This window comes from Pinus tabuliformis, chromosome Q (assembly GCF_031772625.1).
Source record: "Pinus tabuliformis cultivar Carrire ecotype Pingquan chromosome Q, CPIR1, whole genome shotgun sequence".
NCBI classification, from domain to species: domain Eukaryota; kingdom Viridiplantae; phylum Streptophyta; class Pinopsida; order Pinales; family Pinaceae; genus Pinus; species Pinus tabuliformis.
In genome coordinates, this window is record NC_142296.1 from 579849080 (window position 1) to 579870901 (window position 21822).

Here is a 21822-nt window from a genome sequence, read left to right on the forward strand (position 1 = left end):
GAGCTAATGATGGATAGAACACCCGCATATAGAGTGCAGGTAGAAACTCGGCCTCTAGATCAAGGCGCTGGGGGAGCACAAGGAGGATTTTAGGGACGCAGGTGAGGCCGAGGTGGAGGAGGACCTGGTAGAGGTTGAGGACAAGTGATTTTCTACAATTGTGGGGGACCAGGACACTACAAAAGAGAATGAATGAACTCGATGCACCTATCATGCATATATTGCACTTAGTTTAACCACGTGATATAAGATTGCCCTGTATTATTAGCTAAGATACACGGAAAAGGGGTAGAGCCTTAGCAGCCTAACCATAATCTACAGATGATGAGGGCTGAACCCCGAGAAGAGGATCCTAATGTGAACATCGTGCTGCGAAGTGGAATGACAACTAGCGAAGACAAGGGAAAGAAGCCTGTAGAAGGTGAATGGGTCTATAAATCTCCAAAAAAGGAGGTTGGCTTTGATTTGGAGTGCACGAAGGAAACCTTCATGGAAGCAAAGAAAGGCTTCACTGAGGCTTCTACCTCAGGAATTCAGGATAAGCAGTCTGAAGAAATGGACCCTTCCATGCTTACTACATTTTGGAGACCTGTATGAAGTTGCTTCGAGATAGCAAGGCTATCAAGGGATTACAAGAGTTGATCAATAAATGTGCTAGTAATACTCCTGATGGCCTTTGCATGGTCAGGAAGATTGGTAAGCATAAGGCAAGAACAGGGAGCTAGATGAGACTCATCGCACAGATAGGAGAATATGAAATGGACCAAGTTATTCTTGATTTAGGGTCCGACGTGAATGTTTTTCCTAAACGGACATGGGAGAGAATGGGGAGACCTACGCTGCAATGGTCTCCTATTCAATTGAGGATGGCGAATCAGCAAAACATTATCCCCATGGGAGAATTACAGGGAGTGACAGTTGATATCGAAGGCACGAGCATGTTGGCCGATTTTGAAGTGATAGAGATTGTGGATGACAACAATCCATACCCTATGCTCCTTGGGATCGACTGGGATATCAACATGAACGGGGTGATTAATTTGAAGAAGTGGACAATGTCATTTGAAAGACAATCGCTACGCATATTAGTACTATTGGACCTTGCATAAGCATCGCGCTACACTGAACCAGTCCGTGATTAAGAAAGTGATGAAGATCCGAGCCAGATTTATAAGATAATGACGCGAGATCAAGGTTGGGTGAATCTAACAGCTGACGGTTGTCTTGCATGGCACCATGAAAGTTCCTACACATTAGACTCAGATAAGGAATTGGATCATCGACAGAATAAATTGCACTAAGTATCTACACTATGATGTAACATGATGACCAAATCACTACGCTGCGTATCATCGGAGGTAAGAAGTCTGCCTTACTGTGATGTTTTAAATTACGTTGATAAATTTCCAAATGAATTTGAAAGGGAAGTGCCAGAGAAGCATCACTTCCAAGCCTTGGACTTGGCACTACACGCTACGCCTACAAGATGGTGGGGTACACATAAAGGCAACTTTGATGGATGGTGCGAATATAGAAGAATGATGACGGTGCAGTTTGGTTACCCTAAGTTATGATTAATAGAGAAATACGATGGAACGAGTGATTTGCATGATCACGTAGCTAGATGGACCAATGCTTATGGAGAAGAACTGCAACCAGAGTGGGTGCATCTATTCTGTCACATCTTGGGTGTGATACCTATGAATTGGTACTTGGAAACAAAGCTCTGCCATGGCACGGATGAATGGGATATTTTGAGACAAGGATTATTGATGAAATTTAGGTTTGAAGATGGATTTGAGTGCATTGATGAAGCGCTACAAGAGATCAAAGCAACGATATTTAGAATACCGTAGGATCCCTTGGATTTGATTCAACTGGATTGGACCACCTAGCTGTGCCACATGTTGGAGTGCTACAATGTGACTGTTGAAGAAGAAGATGGGGATCTAAGGAACATTAATATCTTGAGAACAAAAGGACACTGCAAAGTTGAGGGGATGCATATACAAAACCCAGATATCACCATGCCGCTAAAAACAAGACAAGTGAACATCGAGATAGAGGTAGAGTTGAAGTTTGCAAAGATAGGGGACTAATGGGATGATGCTACGGTAGACAAGTTCGTTGAGTTTCTCCGCGAATACCAAGACTTGTTTCATACAAATTTCTCAGACTTAAAGGGGATAATAGGAGACCTAGGAGTTATGAAAATTACATTGAAACCGGACTCGAAGCCGATCAAGAAAAGGACTTACCCCCTCAATCCAAAGTATAAAGAAAGGGTTCGCTTAGAGTTGGATAAAATGATTGTGGCATGTATTATTGAACCAGTGGAAGAGTCTAATTGTGTGAGCCCAATAGTAGTTCAGGAAAAGAATAAGAAGGATGGAATAAGGATATGCATAGTTCTCAGGAAGTTGAATGACGCTTGCATGCATGATCCTTTTCTAAGACCATTCACTGATGGGTTCTCAGGGTACCATCAAATCAAGATCGTGCCAGAGAATAGAAGTAAGATGACTTTCGCAACCGAATGGGGATGCTTCCAATATACTGTAATTCCTTTTGGACTGAAGAATGCACCGGCGATCTTTTCGCACGTAGTCATTGTGGTGTTCAAGGGCTTCATTCACAAGTTTCTGGAAGTATACTTTTACGATTGGATGATGTTTGGGATGGTGAAATGCCATGTAGCTAACCTACCCTTGATGATGGATACACGTTGAAGGTATCAGATCTCACTCAATCTGAAGAAATGTTTGTTCAGTGTTCCTTTCAAAATCTTGCTGGGCCATGTGGTGTGCAGACAAGGATTAATGGTGGACCAAGCTAAGATAGCAATTATCATTAATTTGAAGGTGCCAAGAAGTGTGAAATAGCTGCGCGCAACGTTGGAGCATACGGGATACTATAGAAAGTTCATCAAGAGTTATGCCCAGATTACTGCACCAATGGAGAAGCTACTAAAGAAAGATGTTGCATTCTGTTGGAATGAAGAGTGTCAGTGAAGCTTAGATGTGTTAAAGGAAAACATGGTCACCACACTGATCCTAGTATTCTCATATTAGAAGAAGGAATTTCATGTGCGTGTGGACACATCATGTATTATGCTCGGGGCAGTAATAAAACAGGCCAGTGAGGGAGAGTTGGATCACCCTATAGCATTTGCAAGTAGGAAGGTTTCTAAAGATGAGAAGAACTATTCAACAACAGAGTATGAACTTTTGTCTATGGTGTACGCGATCCATAAGTTCAAACACTACTTGCTAGGCGAACACTTTAAGATGTATATAGACCATTCTACATTGAGGTACTTGGTTAAAAAGCTTGTGTTGGGGGGGGAAGATATGCAAATGGCTGTTGTTGTTTTAGGAATATGATTTCAAAGTCATTAGGAAGCCATGATGATTGAATGCGGGACTAGACAATCTATCGTGTATCTCTTTGCGATGCACGTAGCTGATGATCACTTTGCAGATATCATACACTTCCTGATGATGGGGATGGCTCGAGAAGGATATACTAGTCAACAAAAGAAGGAGATGGTGGTGTGCATGGAAGAATTTTCTGTCATTGCAGGACATTTATATAATAGTGTCTCGGATGAAATTCTGCGATGTTATGTACCTGAGTTTGAATGGAACAACATCCTCACTAAAGCTCATGGAGGATTTGTGGGAGGATTATGCAGGAAAAGAAATAGCGCAAAATATTTTACTCACTGGGTTGTGGTAGCCGAAACTACATAAGGATTCCAAGGCTTACTAGAAGGCATGCAATGCATGTCAGAAAATGGGCAGGCCATCACAAAGGGATGAGATGCCTCTGAATCCACAAGTGTCATTACAGCCATTGGAGAAATGGGCCATTGATTTTGAAGGCCCGATTCAACCTCTAAGAAAGAATATCAGTGCCATCACCGCGACGGAGTATTTGACCAGATGGGTGGAGGCACAACTCATGAAGGACTGTACAGGGGCAACAATAGTGAAGTTCCTCTTTGAATATGTGTTGAGTAGGTTTGGTTGCCTGAAGATTTTGATGAGAGATCGTGGTACACATTTCCTTAATGACATGATCAACGCGCTGACAGATGAATTCCAAGTTTATCATCAAAAGAGAATGCCCTATCACCCGTAGGCTAATGGGATGGTCGAAGCATTTAATAAGATATTGGAGAACGCACTAACAAAGATTTGCAATGAACAAAGGAATGATTGGGACGTGTGCATTCCCATGGCGCTATGGGTTTACAAAACTACTTGTAAGAAATTAACTGGATAGACACCCTTCAGGCTGGTTTAGGCATAGAAGTTGTGATGCCAATGGAGTATATTGTACCTAGTCTACGCATAGTGGTGCTCAAAGGAATGGCAGATTGTAGAGCCCTAGAAGAAAGGCTCACACAACTGACAAAGCTTGAAGAAGATAGGTTTTTGGATGGTTCCATCAACAAGTTCAAAAGGAGCGTGAAAAGGCATGACACGATTGACACATCAAACTGCGCACCTTCAAGGTAAATGATTTAGTTTTATTATATGACAACAAGTTTGATAAATTTCCAGGAAATTTTCAAATGCATTGGCTAGGGCCATATGTCATCACAGAGATTACTAATGGTGGGGCAATTCAACTAGTGAAATTGAATGGATATCCATTCCCCTGAAAGGTAAATGGTAGCCGATTGAAGCCATACACTAGGGATCTGGCCATATGACTATATGATGGAAGAACATTATTAGTGCTCTAGGTAGCTGAAAGGAGGCACGTGAGTATAAACTACACTGCCTAGGTTGTAGGGTTGCACGAATGGGGGACTCCGCGGGATGGATGTCACGGCATCAGCACAAGTGCGAAGGGAGCTACATTATAGGAGGAGAAATTGTGTAGAGTAGCCATAAAGGTCATTGTTCATGATTTGATAGTGAGAAAATGGCTAAGAGGAGCGAGGGGGTAGCACTTAAGATGGAATTTAAATGTGATATCTTTGAAAATCTGCTACCAATCTAGCATTTATGAATGAATTTTGGGGGGAGTGGTCAGATTTGAATTCAAATTTGCCTATAAATTACAGGTGGCTGCCCTATGAAAAACACTTTGCATTCTGAGAGTTGATTTGTCAAGTTATCCGCTGTGCATGAACCCTAGGAGTTTTGAGGCTTTGGTGGCCAATTCAGTGTTTGATAGGTTGACTAAGGAAATTGAGGAGGTCCTTAATAGTCTAATGTCAGCACCCACAAAAACTGCAAGTGCTGGAGAATCGATGGCCTCTGAGGAAGCTTCCCCTAAGGTCGTAAGTGCAGAGGTTCCTGTAGACGTGCCAAAGACACCGAGGTCACCCAGTACGAGGCCTACGCCGACAATAGAGGGGCCTAATATGAAGAAAGACAAACAAAAAGTGACACAGTTGGTATGTGAGTTGCCAAGGAAGCACTAGAAGAAAGAGAATCCCACCGCGCAGGAGAAAGGAAATATGGTAAACCTAGCATCCAGCAAGGGCATAGATGAAGGCACAAAGGATATTGATATTGAAGGAGTAGACCCTATCTCCAAGATACCTGAATACATCCCTCCATGCTGGGGTAAGGTGAAGGTCCCGAAGGACCTAGATGAGGGAAAAGTTCTACTTAATACACCTCTGCTACCTGATCAGATCACATTTGAAGGTCTGTGCTTGGCGCATGTCCCACATCTGAAGTTACAGTATTGGGACTTGGCAGATACTGAGCGATTCCCCCACCTAGTGACTGATACATTTATGACACGCGTATTCTATAAAGATTCTGGTGTCACAACATTGGTGCTGGTGAAGTGGATTACAGTGGTGGAGAAAGAAGGATTCTTGAATCTACTTTGGGTATGGCATTACAACCGCGCTCCCATAAATTTGATCATGATCAACAATTGTTGTGTTTGGTGCGTGATGGTGCTTGTGGTTGCGAGAGCCAATACCAATCAGAAATATACTGATCCATAGGATCACATTGCTACCGCATTCAGGGTTGAATCTGGCCAAGGCATTTGGTGGAAAGTTGGGTGAGCGTGACCTCACTGAGAGAATAAAGGATAAGTTTAAGCATGTCAAGAAGTCATGTAGATATTCAATTTCAAGAATAACCAACCCCATAGTGAAGTAGCCACCTAGATCTTGGCTGGGAAGGTAATGAGGAAGTATCGTCCAGACGAGATGCCAACACCAATTGATTCATTAGCGGCCCAGTGCATAGAGGGCATACAATTTAACTTGGCGTGATACCTCTACAGTGAGTTCCTCACAAACTGTAGAGAAGCACATGACTAGAGCAAGACGTTTCATTACTCTTGGTTGTTGTTATCAATTGTGTTAGTCGCGCGGGAATTACTGGAGGGCAGCTAGTTTCCTTTGATCGCATCAGATTTACTAGAAGCAATGAAGTTCACTTTGCTATGGGTCACAAAGGATGCTGAGTGGGTCAAGGAGAGTAAAATATTTTGGGTATTCATGGAGGCAAGAATCTGCATGACCATCAACCACAAGCCACAACTTTCACCAACTATTTATGAGCAGTTGTCGAGATATGCGCAGTTCAAGGTGGACTTCCACTGTATCTCCATCAAGGCGCAGAAGGATGTAGAATAGAAATTGTATGATCTCTCATACCTTACGACGAATGATGCGATAGTAGCGGTCCTTGATCGTTCGCCAGCAGAATGGCACATGGCCTCAGATTTGGTCATTAGATCCAGTAAGTCCACAGGAAAGTAGAAGAAGGAAGAGGCCCAGTTGAAAATGTAGCAGATGGATGAAAGATGGAAAAAGGAAGTAGAGGAAAATTCCATAGATGAAGTAGAGTGCACCGCTAATGAGCATGCAAAAGAGAAGAAAGAGGAGGAAGAGTGCGACTCTAATAGAGGTTGGAAGTCTCCTTCGCTATAGACGGAGGATGAGAAGTAATCTAAACAGGGTGGTGGAGACCAGGAAAGCATTCCCTTCTAGGTGAAGCAGAATGGGGAGTAGGAAAGAGAAGGGCCTCAAAAGAAGTCCAAGGCAAGTAAGTCATTGCTCAACCCGATCACCTTGATAGAAGGTGACTTAGACGACATTGGGGATAAGGTTAGGGATGCGACCGTGGAACTACTGCAGAAGTTTGAGCAACAGCATAAACATGCCTTGGTGGCCATTTACATGGGCATGCGCAAGTAGTAGATCCAAACTACTCAAATGTAGGTCAGTGTAGGGCAGGGAAGCGTAGTGTCAACTGTTGTGGCATTGGGGACTAGTGGCGCAACAGAGATGGTTTTCTCCATGAATGCTCGAGTCGTTGTGCTACCTAATGGATCCATAAGTGTGGAGACAGAGGCTCACAGGGTTGCATTAAGGAACATTGGTCTCAACGTGGCAGTGCTCCCAAGCGAATTCCTTCACACACTACAAGTAGGTGTGATTGTGGAGTTGAGGGCCCAAGAGCAGTGTGCACTGAGTGTGATAAGGGAGCAGAAGGTTAACAATGAACAATTGTTCGTTGAGAAAACATCCGTGATAGAAACCTGGAAGAAGGTGTAGGAGAAGAACGATCACACAACATCAGTGGTAGCAGAGGTGTGCATAAACATTCTGGAACTACACATCCCCGAAGAAGCGATGGTGGAAGCCAAAATTCAAAAGTTGGTTGTAGTTTTGCATGATGCCAAGACCAAGCTGGCTACGGTTCAGTTTGAGAAGAACCTTAAGATTATAGAGCTTGAGTTGAAGGCCTAGCCTTCGACTCCACCAGAGGTCAAAGAACAGTGTGAGGCAACTGTCAAGGATGCAATTGCTACAATAGATAACGTGGTGATGGATTGCACTGTGGTCTTTGAGCAGTCGTTGCAGGTACTTACCAGTCTTCACAAAGACCCTAACCTACAGAGGTTAAATACCAAGGCGAGGGAATTAAAGCAGTGGTACGATGAAGAAAGAGCGACAGAATGCACTGTTTTCATCACATAGAGATTGGAAAAACTGCGGGAAGCAAAAGGAACTGAAGGAACATATAGAAGCAGCGCAACACAAAGAGGCAGTACTCAAGCCCAGATTGGGGCCTTGGCTAGATGAGGCCCATGCACTCACTACCACCATTGAAGGAAATTTGGCTAGCCTGCAAGTAGTACAATAGAAGATCTAGGCAGATAGCACAGGACCAGTGACAAAGTAGCTAGTAGAGCAGGTCAAGCAGGCAGTGATGCAGTGTACCACTGAAGTTGTAGTGGTGCAAGTGGAGCTGGCAGGTCTTCACAGCAAGATCTCTACGCCAGCAGATTGACTCGAGGGTGAGTCACCCTATTTCTGTTGGGGGCTTGTTGGGGCAGTGTCCCCTAGGGTCAATTTTGGGGTTAAAAGCCCAAGTTTTGGGGTAGAAAGCCCATGTTTTTGTATAAAAGGTGTAAAATCTCCACATTTCCTGGTCATGGAGTGCGAAGATGTAAAGTGTCACAAATGGTTTTCACCCTTTGTTTATGTAAGTCATGTCAGCTTTAGGAGATCTACCCATGGTCCACGGACCATGGGATTGTATAAAAAGGGAAGTCTTAGAAGAGTGTAAGGAAAATTAGATTTGGTAATTGTGTTGATTTAATGGGTCAGTAAGAGCTAAGAGTGAAGAATCTTAGTGTAGGAAAGAGGCTCTGTAGCTGTGTGCGCAGAGGCCTAGGGTAGAAATCCGCAGTTGAGTGCGTGGACCTCTACAGTTGTGTGCACATGATGGTTAGAGTCTGTAAGGAATATCTAAAGCATTAATAAAGAGGATTATTCTGGAATTACATGTGTTGATCTATTTACTTCTATTATGAATGCATGCGATTATGTTATGAAGAATATTGGGTTTATGATTTAATTCGATATTGATGCATGAATCTATATGTTTTACTTTACTATATGAACACAAGTAATAATATATGTTTACGCGAAGAATATCTTAATGCATGTTGAAGTTATCAGATACTTAAGTCAATCGAGGTAAATACAAAGGTAAGAATAATTACAGAAGTGCATAAGTAAATAAATCACCTGTTTGGGTCCACGAAGGATAATCAGAGACCTTCACGAAGGTCTAGAGGCCAATTAAAGGAAGTATATTGACAAGCCCTAAAAGGCGTATCGATCTGCGCAAAGGCAGAGTTAATGCACAAAACAACATCACTGTCATCTCTGGGTGTGGAAACTTGGTTCCTGTATCCCCCCATACTGCTTTGGGTGAGACTTCAGTCCGCGCTCCACGGATTGGTGCCAAAAGGGCCCGTAGTGTAGGTATTTTCTTGGCTAATTAATTTTGAACTTGGGTCAGGGCCCATTAAGCCAACAATGGGTCCAACACCCTCAACAGGATTCCATTCTAAGATTACTAGTGAAATATGCCCTAGCTCTAGGGTCGGTATTCCTATTTTTCTTATTTCTGTAGGTTTTAACCTTGTACCAAAATTACCTGCATACGAATTGTAAAAAGAGAAAATAAACAATGGTGAGAGCATAAAACATAAAACACATATAAACACATATTTCCCTTGGATCCTAAAACTGGGACTACCAGATTGATTTTTCATTATGTTCCTTTCAATGTTACAATACATATATATACATGTCAAAGCATCCATAAACCTGCATCCATTAACCTTGGATTAGAACATAATTGTAGCTCCCTTGACTAGATCTACAAAATACCATGGACAGAAAACAATCATGCCCAAAACCATGTGTGAAATCCATGCACAAAACCATAGGTAGGTCTGCCAACCTAATACAGGGTCCAAAAATAGTTCCTAGGGAACTTCCCCGAACCCTGTGTAGGGGGGCTACCGCCCCCCTAAACACCCCCCGACAAGGAGTGCAGCCTCCCCCACTGTGATGCCCCCGGAAGCGCCCTGCGCAATGTATAGGGTCGCCTACCTCCCCCATGTTGGAAATAATACTGAGAGGGGGGGTGAATCAGTATTATCTAGCAATTTAATAAATCTTCCTTATTTGATCTTTGAATTATTTTAGCATGTCAGTACCATAAAATAATGAGCATGAAAAACAGATAGTCACACCAAAGAACACAAGATGTAAGGTGGAAACCCAATGTGGGTGAAAACCACCTGCTGCAATATGTCTCTATCTTCTTTCAATTTAGAAACTTCTTTTACAATGATTTTGTACTGGTGCAGTCCTTTACCAGTACGCAGGCTGCAACCTGCAGAGAGCTACAACTCTCTCTCTCTCTCGTTTTCCAGTCTACTCCTGGAAGGGAGCTACAACCCCCTACTTCTTTTCATAAAGCATCAGATAATCAACAAGTACATAACAGATATAGATCACTACAGATATCAGATTAGCAACAATAGAACTAACCCAGAACACCTTATCAATAGAGAAATTCAATCAACAGAACATCTTAAAACAGAGACGCAGTTTTTCTTTCTGTGGCCTGCGACCAGACACCGTTAACCTTCTGCTACTCTGCGTCCACACGCAGATATCCTTCTGCTCCGCTGCGTGCCCACGCACTGTTCCTTTGACTGCTCTGCGTTCTGTTGCTTCAGGGACGCACCCAAAGATACTATCGCGCCGCGTCTTTCGCTACAGAGATGCACCTGAAAACACTATCGCGCCGCGTCTTTCTGCTTCAGAGACGCACCTGAACCTTGATCGCCCTGCGTCCCCACGCAGGTATCTCTCTACTGTGCTGCGTCTCGGCGCACTTGCCCTTTACAGTACCTGTGTCCCGGCGCACTTTCCCTTCACTGAACCTGCGACCCTCTAGATATAAATGATATGAAGGCTTCAGAACAAACCCAAACAGTCAGATCTACAGATCTGATCATGCGCCATAGAGATCACAGTCCATTAGAAGATTCGCCCTCTTAGATCTGGACTAGATCTCACCAAATAAGATATTCAACCCAAGACAATTGCTCAATCCAAATGAACTCCTTTGCTTTATATAGGCAAGCTCCTCCCCAAAACATGGAACAATACCATGAGCCGACACCATAGAAACACAAAACCGTCGGCTAGATACCACACAAGAAACCCCCACATGCTTTTTCTCTGTCTTGAAATGTGTGCACTGGGTGGACGCACCTCCTGAACAGCTGGCCAGCGTCTCTGGACGCGGACCCTGCATGGTGTACTTGCGGGTATGCACCTCCTGAACTGGTTTCCTGCATCCTTCTTAATTTTCAACAAACTGAGAGCCTTGCCACTGGAGTTGCCATCAAGTACAACATCTGTAACATACAGTCATACCAGAAAACATAATGCCAACAATCTCCCCCTTTGGACTTGATGGCAACCTTACAAACTTCAGCTTCATTCTCCCCCTTTGACATCAAGGGCAAAGGGTATGCTCCCCCTAAGCTCATGCTCCTCCAGATCTACAACAAATAACCAGAGATCCACCATGAAAGAGATAGAGACATATTGCAGCTATTTCCAAGATCTCCTTCTCCATAATGCCAACAATGCATTATGTGCTCCCCCTGAGCCTTGTACCACCAATAAGAAGATGTTCAACAATAAGATGATGCATCAACAACCCCCAACTTTTGCCTGAGGTATTCAAATGTGTCCCTGGGCAATGGTTTGGTGAGAATATCAGCAACTTGTTCCTTGGAAGGAACATACTCCAACTTGACTTTCTGTTCAAGCACTTGTTCCCGGAGAAAATGGTACTTGATTGGTATGTGCTTGGTTTTTGAATGCATAACAGGGTTCTTTGAGATGCTGATTGCACTTGTATTATCACATAAGATGGGGATTGGTGGTGTACAAGTGATTTGAAAATCCTGCAAAGTCTGCATCATCCAAAGAAGTTGGGTGCAACAAGATGCAGCAGCAACATATTCCGCTTCAGCTGTAGACAAGGCGATCGAACTCTGTTTCTTGCTGAACCAAGATACCAGTCTGGAACCCATAAAGAACGCACCACCACTTGTGCTTTTCTTGTCATCCACGCTTCCGGACCAATCTGCATCTGTATAAGCATGAAGAGTAAGATCTGTATCTCTAGGATACCATAAGCCATAATTTTGAGTCCCTTGAAGATATTTGAAGATTCTCTTTACTGCCTGAAGATGAGTCTCCTTCGGATTTGCCTGAAATCTTCCAACTATTCCAACTGCATGCATGATGTCCGGTCGGGTACCTGTCAAATATAGTAAACTTCTAATCATAGATCTGTAGGTTGGTTGATGTACTACTGCAGATTCATCATTTGCACTGAGACTACATCCTGTGACCATGGGTGTACATACTGGTTTTGCATCTTCCATGCCATATTTCTTCAAAATCTGTTTGAGATACTTGGTTTGAGATAAAAAGATTCCTCCTTTCTTTTGTTGGATTTGCAAACCAAGGAAATATGTCAGTTCTCCTAGCAAGGACATTTCAAATTCTTTCTGCATGACCGAGGCAAAACTTTGACTCATAGCTTCTTCATTGCTGCCAAAAATAATGTCATCTACATACACAACAAGTATTAGCAATTTGTCATTTTCAACTTTTATATACAGATTGCTATCTGCTGAACCTTTTGAAAAACCTTGTTGATGAAGATATTTGTCCAACCGGTAGTACCAAGCCCTTGGAGCTTGTTTGAGACCATAGAGAGCCTTTTTCAATCGGCATACAAGATTTGGATCATTTCCAAGAATGAACCCATCTGGCTGTTCAACGTACACTTCTTCTTCCAAGTCTCCATTCAGAAAGGCTGATTTCACGTCCATTTGAAATACTTTGAAGTTTTGAAAGCTTGAGAGAGCAAGGAACATTCGGATGGCCTCAAGTCTTGCAACAGGAGCAAAAGTTTCTTCAAAGTCTATTCCTTCTTGCTGCGCATACCCTTTACAAACAAGTCTGGCTTTGTTTCTAATTACTTCTCCATTTTCATTCAATTTATTTTTGAAGACCCATTTTGTTCCGATAACATTCTTATCCTTTGGTCTAGGAACCAGCTCCCAAGTGTTGTTCTTTTCGATTTGCTCAAGTTCTTCATCCATCGCTTTTACCCAACATTCATCTTTGCATGCTTCTTTCACATTTTGTGGTTCAGTAGAGGATAGTAATGCCAAATAGCTTGAGGCTTCTGCAACTGTTCTTCTTGTTTGTATGCCTGCTTCTTTCTGCCCCATAATCTGAGATTCTGGATGATTCTTCTGAACATATCTGGATGGAGTTTTCTCTTCTATTCTTGTCTGCTCCTCTGGTTCTTCTTGAGGTTCTTCTTGAGGTTCTTCTTCTTCATCATTCTGTCTTTGAGGATAGCCTTCATCTTCTTCGATATCTTCCCGATGTACTTGCCTAGGAATGTATCCCTTCTCATCAACCACCACATCAATGCTGTCAACAATTCTGCCAAGTCTTTTATTGTAGCACTTGTATGCTTTGCTATGTGGAGAGTAACCAAGAAGAATGCCTTCATCTGCTCTAGGTTCAAGTTTGCCAAGCTGCTCATCAGTATTCTTGATATAGCATTTGCTCCCAAAGATTTTGAAGTGCTTTACCGAAGGAATTTTACCGCTCCAGAGCTCATGAGGAGTTTGAGTGCTGTTCACCCGGACATTTGTCTTGTTGAGAATAATAACCGCAGCATGTGCAGCTTCACCCCAGAAAGTTGCGGGAGTTCCTGATTCATCAAGCATAGCACGAGCCATTTGTTGGATTGTTCTGTTCATTCTTTCAACAACTCCATTTTGCTGAGGAGTTCTAGCTGTAGAAAATTCTCTCCTTATGCCATGTTCATCACAGAAATCGAAAAATTCATTTGAAGTAAATTCCCCACCTCTGTCGGATCTAAGGCACTTAATTTTGTGACCTGATTCATTTTCAACCAAGGCTTTGAAGGATTTGAATTTTTCGAAAGCTTCATCTTTGTGCTTCATAAGTCCTAACCAGACAAACCTGGAGAAATCGTCAATAAATAATATCAAGTATTCCTCTCCTCTAGGTGTTCTTTTCCTGAATGGACCACATGTATCTATATGTACTAGCTCAAGAGGCATGCTAGCTGATCCTTCCTTCTCTGGAAAGTTAGTCCTGGTTTGTTTTCCAAACTGACATGATCTGCATATGGTGTTGTCAGGAATTTTGATATCTGGAAGATCGCGAACTGCCTGATATTTGCATGCTTTCCTTATTTGTGAGAAGCTTAGATGTCCCAACCTTCGATGCCATAACCAGTGTTCTTCATCCTTGCTCAGATAGCATTGTTGTTGTCCTTCTTCAAATATGTATAGATTATTTGGAGTTCTTTTGCCTTTGAGTACTGTTTTACCTGTATCAAGATCACGAACAAGACATCCATTCGATCTGAAAATAACCTCGGTTCTTTGATCACACATCTGGCTAACACTTAGAAGATTATGCTTCAATCCATCAACATACAAAACATTTCCAGCCTTGACCTTTTCTTTTAAAGGAGCAATTCCTTTTCCTTTTATAGTTGCAGGAGTATCATTTCCAAAAGAGACTTTCTTTCCTTTTTCTAGAACAGAATAAGATTCAAGTTTTTCTTTATCACCTGTCATATGCTTCGAACATCCACTGTCAAAGTACCATAGATTTTCCTGTCCCTCTGCATAAAATGCTATTCCACATCTTTCTGTTTGAGGTTCCTTTATTCTCCATGTTTTGGTGCTTGAGGCTTGCTCCTTTTTCTGCTGAAACCTGCTCCTGCATTCAGATTCTTCATGACCAAAGTTATTGCAAATAGAACATTCGACTTCATTTTCAAGAACCGAAAAGTTGTTATAGGTCATTTTTGTCATCCCTGTCATACTTCTTTGTTTTTGAGCTTCCCTAGTCATGATTGTTTTATATGCAACACATTGAGCTGCTTTGTGACCAAAATTATGGCAAGAAAAGCATTGTCCATTGAAGAAGCTTCTGCGGTTATTGAATCTACCTGCCAACTGATTGTAATTTCTATTTTCATCTATTCTTGAACCAAACTGAGAAGATTTTACCTGTGGCTGGTTGTAGCTTTTGTTCACCCTTAAGATGGATTGCCCCTGATAGTTTCTGTTTGTATTTTGTCCCTGCTTTACCTGATTATGTTCATTGTTCTTCTGCTCATTTCTTCTTGCCGCATCAAGATAACTTTTTGAGGTGGATGCTTGAGAGGTTTCTCCATTGTAACCCAAACCTGTCTTGTTTAGAGGAGACCGCTGCACATTGATAATCTCATCCAAAGTTTCAGATCCTTTGACAAACTTAAGATTAATAGCTTTTGTTTTCTCAATTTCTTTTCTGAGACCAACAATTTCACCTTCTAGTTTTTCAAGATGTTTTTCTTTTTCATCAATTTGAAATTGTAGAGTATCAATGATCACATTGTTTTCTTCTATACATCTCTTGAGTCTAGTAATTTCATCATAGAGGTTATTCACATCTACAGCATCCTCATAATCATCATCTTCAAATGCCATTAACAACTTATATTTATTACCTTGTTCATCTTCATCACTGTTTGATAAACCATCACTATCTTCATGGGTGTAGTAGCTTTTCTCATTTGCACTTTGTTTCTTGTTCCATCTAGCAGGTTCCTTTCCTTTATCCTTATAAGGACATTTTGCAGCATAATGACCTACTCTTCCACAAGCAAAGCATTTGAAAGGTAGCTTACCTCTGAACCTTCCAGAACCCCTTTGAAGATTTCTGACAAAGTTTGATTCTTCTTCCTCTTCTTCTGGAACATGGCTTGCTTCATAGTAATCTTCTTTGCCTGATGCCTTAAAAGCAGCTTCCCTTCTGTCTGATGGACCTCCCTTTCTCATTTCATAAGCAGTTAGAATTCCATGTAGCTGAGAAATAGTGAGAACACGGAGATTTTCCTTTTCTTCTATTGCAGATACTTTAGATTCAAACTTGGGGGATAATGATCTTAGAATCTTTTGAACTACTATGGCCTCTTTTATTTCTTCACCCAAATTTTTCATACAATTAACAATCTCATCTACCCGAAGAAAATAATTAGCAACACTTTCATCATTATACATCTTGAGAGTCTCATATTGAATCCTGAGAGTTTGAAGTTTAGCTTGTTTTACCTGTTCATCTCCTTCATAGCTTGTGACCATTTTGTCCCATATCTCTTTTCCTGATTTGAAGTGCATTACCTTCATGAATTCTGTTTGGGATATACTTCCTAATAGAGTACTGACTGCTTTTGCATTTGTTTCATACTTCTTTTTCTCAGCTGGATCTGTAGGAGTAGCTGAAGGAAAAGCATAGCCTATTTCTACAATGTCCCAAACTTCTGTACCAAGAGATTGAAGATATGCAGTAACTCTTACCTTCCAATAATTGAAGTTTGTCCCATCAAAAATCGGTGGCCTGATTGATGCTTCTCTCTCGTAGTTGCTCATGATGAACGATCTACCTTCAAGCGATCAAGCTTCTCTGAAGGACCTGCTCTGATACCAATTGTTGGAAATAATACTGAGAGGGGGGGTGAATCAGTATTATCTAGCAATTTAATAAATCTTCCTTATTTGATCTTTGAATTATTTTAGCATGTCAGTACCATAAAATAATGAGCATGAAAAACAGATAGTCACACCAAAGAACACAAGATGTAAGGTGGAAACCCAATGTGGGTGAAAACCACCTGCTGCAATATGTCTCTATCTTCTTTCAATTTAGAAACTTCTTTTACAATGATTTTGTACTGGTGCAGTCCTTTACCAGTACGCAGGCTGCAACCTGCAGAGAGCTACAACTCTCTCTCTCTCTCGTTTTCCAGTCTACTCCTGGAAGGGAGCTACAACCCCCTACTTCTTTTCATAAAGCATCAGATAATCAACAAGTACATAACAGATATAGATCACTACAGATATCAGATTAGCAACAACAGAACTAACCCAGAACACCTTATCAATAGAGAAATTCAATCAATAGAACATCTTAAAACAGAGACGCAGTTTTTCTTTCTGTGGTCTGCGACCAGACGCCGTTAACCTTCTACTACTCTGCGTCCACACGCAGATATCCTTCTACTCCGCTGCGTGCCCACGCACTGTTCCTTTGACTGCTCTGCGTTCTGTTGCTTCAGGGACGCACCCAAAGATACTATCGCGCCGCGTCTTTGGCTACAGAGACGCACCTGAAAACACTATCGCGCCGCGTCTTTTTGCTTCAGAGACGCACCTGAACCTTGATCGCCCTGCGTCCCCACGCAGGTATCTCTCTACTGTGCTGCGTCTCGGTGCACTTGCCCTTTACAGTACCTGCGTCCCGGCGCACTTTCCCTTCACTGAACCTGCGACCCTTTAGATATAAATGATATGAAGGCTTCAGAACAAACCCAAACAGTCAAATCTACAGATCTGATCATGCGCCATAGAGATCACAGTCCATTAGAAGATTCGCCCTCTTAGATCTGGACTAGATCTCACCAAATAAGATATTCAACCCAAGACAATTGCTCAATCCAAATGAACTCCTTTGCTTTATATAGGCAAGCTCCTCCCCAAAACATGGAACAATACCACGAGCCGACACCATAGAAACACAAAACCGTCGGCTAGATACCACACAAGAAACCCCCACATGCTTTTTCTCTGTCTTGAAATGTGTGCACTGGGTGGACGCACCTCCTGAACGGCTGGCCAGTGTCTCTGGACACGGACCCTGCATGGTGTACCTGCGGGTACGCACCTCCTGAACTGGTTTCCTGCGTCCTTCTTAATTTTCAACAAACTGAGAGCCTTGCCACTGGAGTTTCCATCAAGTACAACATCTGTAACATACAGTCATACCAGAAAACATAATGCCAACACCCCACCCACGCATGTGATAGTTGTGGAAAGAATATAACACAACCCAACATTCTCCTACTTGTTGTTTTCTTTCCATAGGTGGCCACAGAAGATCTTAGTCATTGACCCAACCCCGCAATGCCCATTGTTTCTCTACACCAAGAGAACTTATCAGTGCTCACAGACTTTGTCAATGCATCTGCATTATTCTTCAAAGTGTCCACCTTTACGAACAACACCCTTTTTTCCTCAACCATATCCCTCACAAAGTGATACTGAACATCAATGTGATTTGTCTTTGAATGATAAGCAGGGTTCTTTGCCAAGAAAATTACACTTTGGCTATAACAGTCTATCCTTATAACTCATTATACCAACCCCCATACTAGAACACAATCTCTGCAACCAAATTTCATCCTTGCTTGCATGAGTGGCTACCATGTATTATGCCTCTGTAGTTGAAAGTACCACTACAGATTGTCTCTTACTGATCTAATTGACTGCACCTAGAAATAGGTTAAACACATACCCACTTGTAGATATTCTCTGATCTAGATCTACAACCCAATCTGCATCAACAAAGCCATGGATGTCTGAAACTCTATCCAATCCTAGTATTCCCTGGTAACACAAACCATAATCACTAGTGCCACACAAATACCTAAAAATCCGTTGTAGTGTTGTCCAATGCTCCTTCATTGGTTTTGACATAAACCTGCTCAATACTCCCATTGCATGTGCAATGTATGGTCTAGTATAGACCATTTCATACATCAAGCTACCAAATACACTTGCATATGGAACACGTGACATGTCCTCTTCCTCTTATTGTGTCGTGGGACACTCTTTAGCATATAACTTTACACCTACAAGAATAGGAACCTTCACTGGTTTACTATCTTGCATATTAAACCTTTGCAGTATTGTCTTGACATACTTCCTCTGGTTTAACCAGAGCTTCCTCTTTGGTTGATCATGTTTAATTTCCATGCCCAAAATATAGTTTGCAGCACCAAAATATTTCATGTCAAATTTGGAGGAAAATTAGGTCTTGAAATCCTGTATAATTTCTTTGTTATTTCCAACCAGCAACATATCATCCACATACAAGACCAGATAGTTAACACAATCACTAATTAATTTAAGATAAACACAATGATTTTCTTTGCCTCTACTGAAACCAATTCCCCATATAAATGTATCAAAGTTATGATACCACATCCTTGGTGATTGTTTTAACCCATATAGAGACTTTTTTTATCTTGCATACTAGTTCTTTCTTACCTTCACCACAAAGCCTTCAGGTTTCTTCATGTAGATCTCTTCTTCTAGATCCCCGTGAAGAAATGTTTCCTTCAAATCCATCTACTCCACCTCAAAATCAAAAGGAACAACAATATATAAAAGTAATTTAATAGAAGCTAACTTGGCTATAGGAAAAAAATATCACCAAAATCAATTCCTGACACCTGGGAATAACCTTTTGCTACCAATTGAGATTTTTAATTCTGCACCTTTCCTTTTGCATTCATCTTCTTCTTGAACACCCACTTTCTTCCAATGAGTTTCCTTCCAACTAGAAAGTCCACCAGATCACAAACATCATTTTTTTGCAAAGATTTCATTTCATCAACCATGGCCTCTTTCCAAAAATTTTCATCCTATGAATCTACTACTTCCCTCACAGTTCTAGGATCATGATGATTAATAGATAAAGAAGAATTTGAATAGAAAGAAAATGGACTATACATTTTTGGCTGCCTTCTTTCTCGAACTGATCTTCTCACAGTCGGAGTTTGTGGCTCTTCATCTTCTGATTCCTCTTTTTCCATAGAGTCTGATTCTTCCTCCTTTAGCTCAAACTCTATCTTCCTAGGATCCTTTGGTAAGATCATGTTTAATAAAATAGTTCACCTCTCTAAACACCACATCTCAGCTATACACAACCTTCCTTGTTTTTGGGTTCCAAATCTTATAACATTTTAAATCATCCTTATACCCAATAAATGTTGGGTTGTGTTATATTATTTCCACGACTAGCTACCATTTGGTTAGAGGGGCAGTAGAGCCCACCCTTCGTTACACCGATTGCATAGCGGGGGGGTCACAAGGGGGGCAGCATCCCACCTGGTATAGGTGGTTTGAGGGGGGAAGTTAGCCCCCTTCTACGGGGTCCGAGGCAGTGCCTTGGGGATTTTTTTTTTTGGACCCTATATTAGGTTAGGCAGACCTACCTATAGTTTTGTGCATGGTTTTCGCACATGGTTTTGCGTGTGATGGTTTTGGGTCCATGGTATTGGATTCTTGGGCATGTATATATATGTATTGTAACATTGAAAGGAATGTAATGAAAAATCAATCTGGTAGTCCTGGTTTTGGGATCCAGGGGAAAATCTCTATGTATATTTGTTTTATGAGTTATGCTCTCGCTGTTATTTATTTTCTATGTTTTAGAATTCGTATGCAGGTAATTTCTATACGGGGTTAAAACCAACAAGAAACATGCACGTTTCCAACTTTTTTCTTTTCTCCTTTGTAACATGTACATATGTATCACATTCAAATACCCTCAGATGTGAAAGAGAAGGTTTATTACCAGTCCATACCTCTTGTGGAGTCTTATCCTCCAATGCTGATAAAGGTGATCTGTTGACCATGTAATATGAAATTTCCACCACCTCTGATGAGAATTCTTGTCCTAACTTGACACCACTAAGCATGCTTCTTGCCCTTTCCACCAAATACTTGTTCATTCTTTCTACAACTCCATTTTTCTCCGGTGTGTATGGAGTAGTCTTCTACCATGCTATAACACACTTCTTACATAATTCTTCAAATTGCTTCTTGCAAAACTCTCCACCATTATCTGTCCTCAACATCTTTATCTTCTTCTCTGTCTGGTTTCCACCAAAGCCTTAAATTGTTTAAACCTGTCAAAGACTTCAAATTTCTTCCTGAGAAAATACATCCATGTGTTCCGTGAGAAGTCATATATAAATTATACATAGTACATAGATTTCCTAGTGATGGAACCGACACAAGTCCAAACACATCACTATGCATAAGCTCTAATATCTATTTCACCCTCTTACCACCAGAGGGGAAACTCACCTGGTTATGCTTCCCATATGAACAATTTTCAGAGAAATCAAAATCCACAAAGATATTAGACATAAATCATACCATAACATTACCATGAATTATTCAAAATCCCTTATCTCCAATATGTCCAAGCCTTTGATGCCATAACATGGTATTTTCTCGAGAGACCACTAGATTTTCTACTGCACTTTTAGGAACCACAGAACTATTGCACCCATCAATAAGAGTGCTACCTTGAAGCTTGTATATAGTTCCAATCTGAACTCCCCACATCAATACCAGTGCTGCCCAAAACATCTTGCCGATATATTTCTCGAACACTGTTATTACACCTGCATCATCCATCTTGCTTACAAAAATCATATTTTTGGCCAATGCAGGAATATGCAGAAGACCTGGAAGTGTTCTAATCCTTCCACCTTGCAACTTCAACTTGAATTTTCAATGACCAACTATTCTAGCCTTCCTGTCACCCCCTAAGAGGACATCACCACCATCATATTTCTCACACTCGCAGAACCACTCTCTATGGGGAGTGAAGTGAAAGGATGCACCTGAGCCAATCAACCATGCCTCATGATCTACATGTGTACTTGAAGAAGAAGCCAAGTACACATCACCACCTTCATCTAAGGTTGTTTTCGCCTCCGCAGAAAGAGCATCATCATATCCCATTCCTTTCCTAGGAGATTTAGATTTATAGTCCCTTTTGAAGTGCCCTTTTCAAGTCTTCCTCCCATTCTTCTATCAGTCTCCTGACTTCTTCATTGGTTCCCTCCCAGTAAGTGGTTCCCACATCATTCATTAAGCCCTCAATAGACTTATGATCTCGTTGACTACCTGAAGGGTTGGGTTTTGTGTCATGCTTGGCCTCTCGTGGCCTCTTACCTCACCCTTGAGTCTTTGATGGTCGCGCCATGATCTAACTACCCCAATCCCTTGTAGTGCTTGGTGGATTAGCTA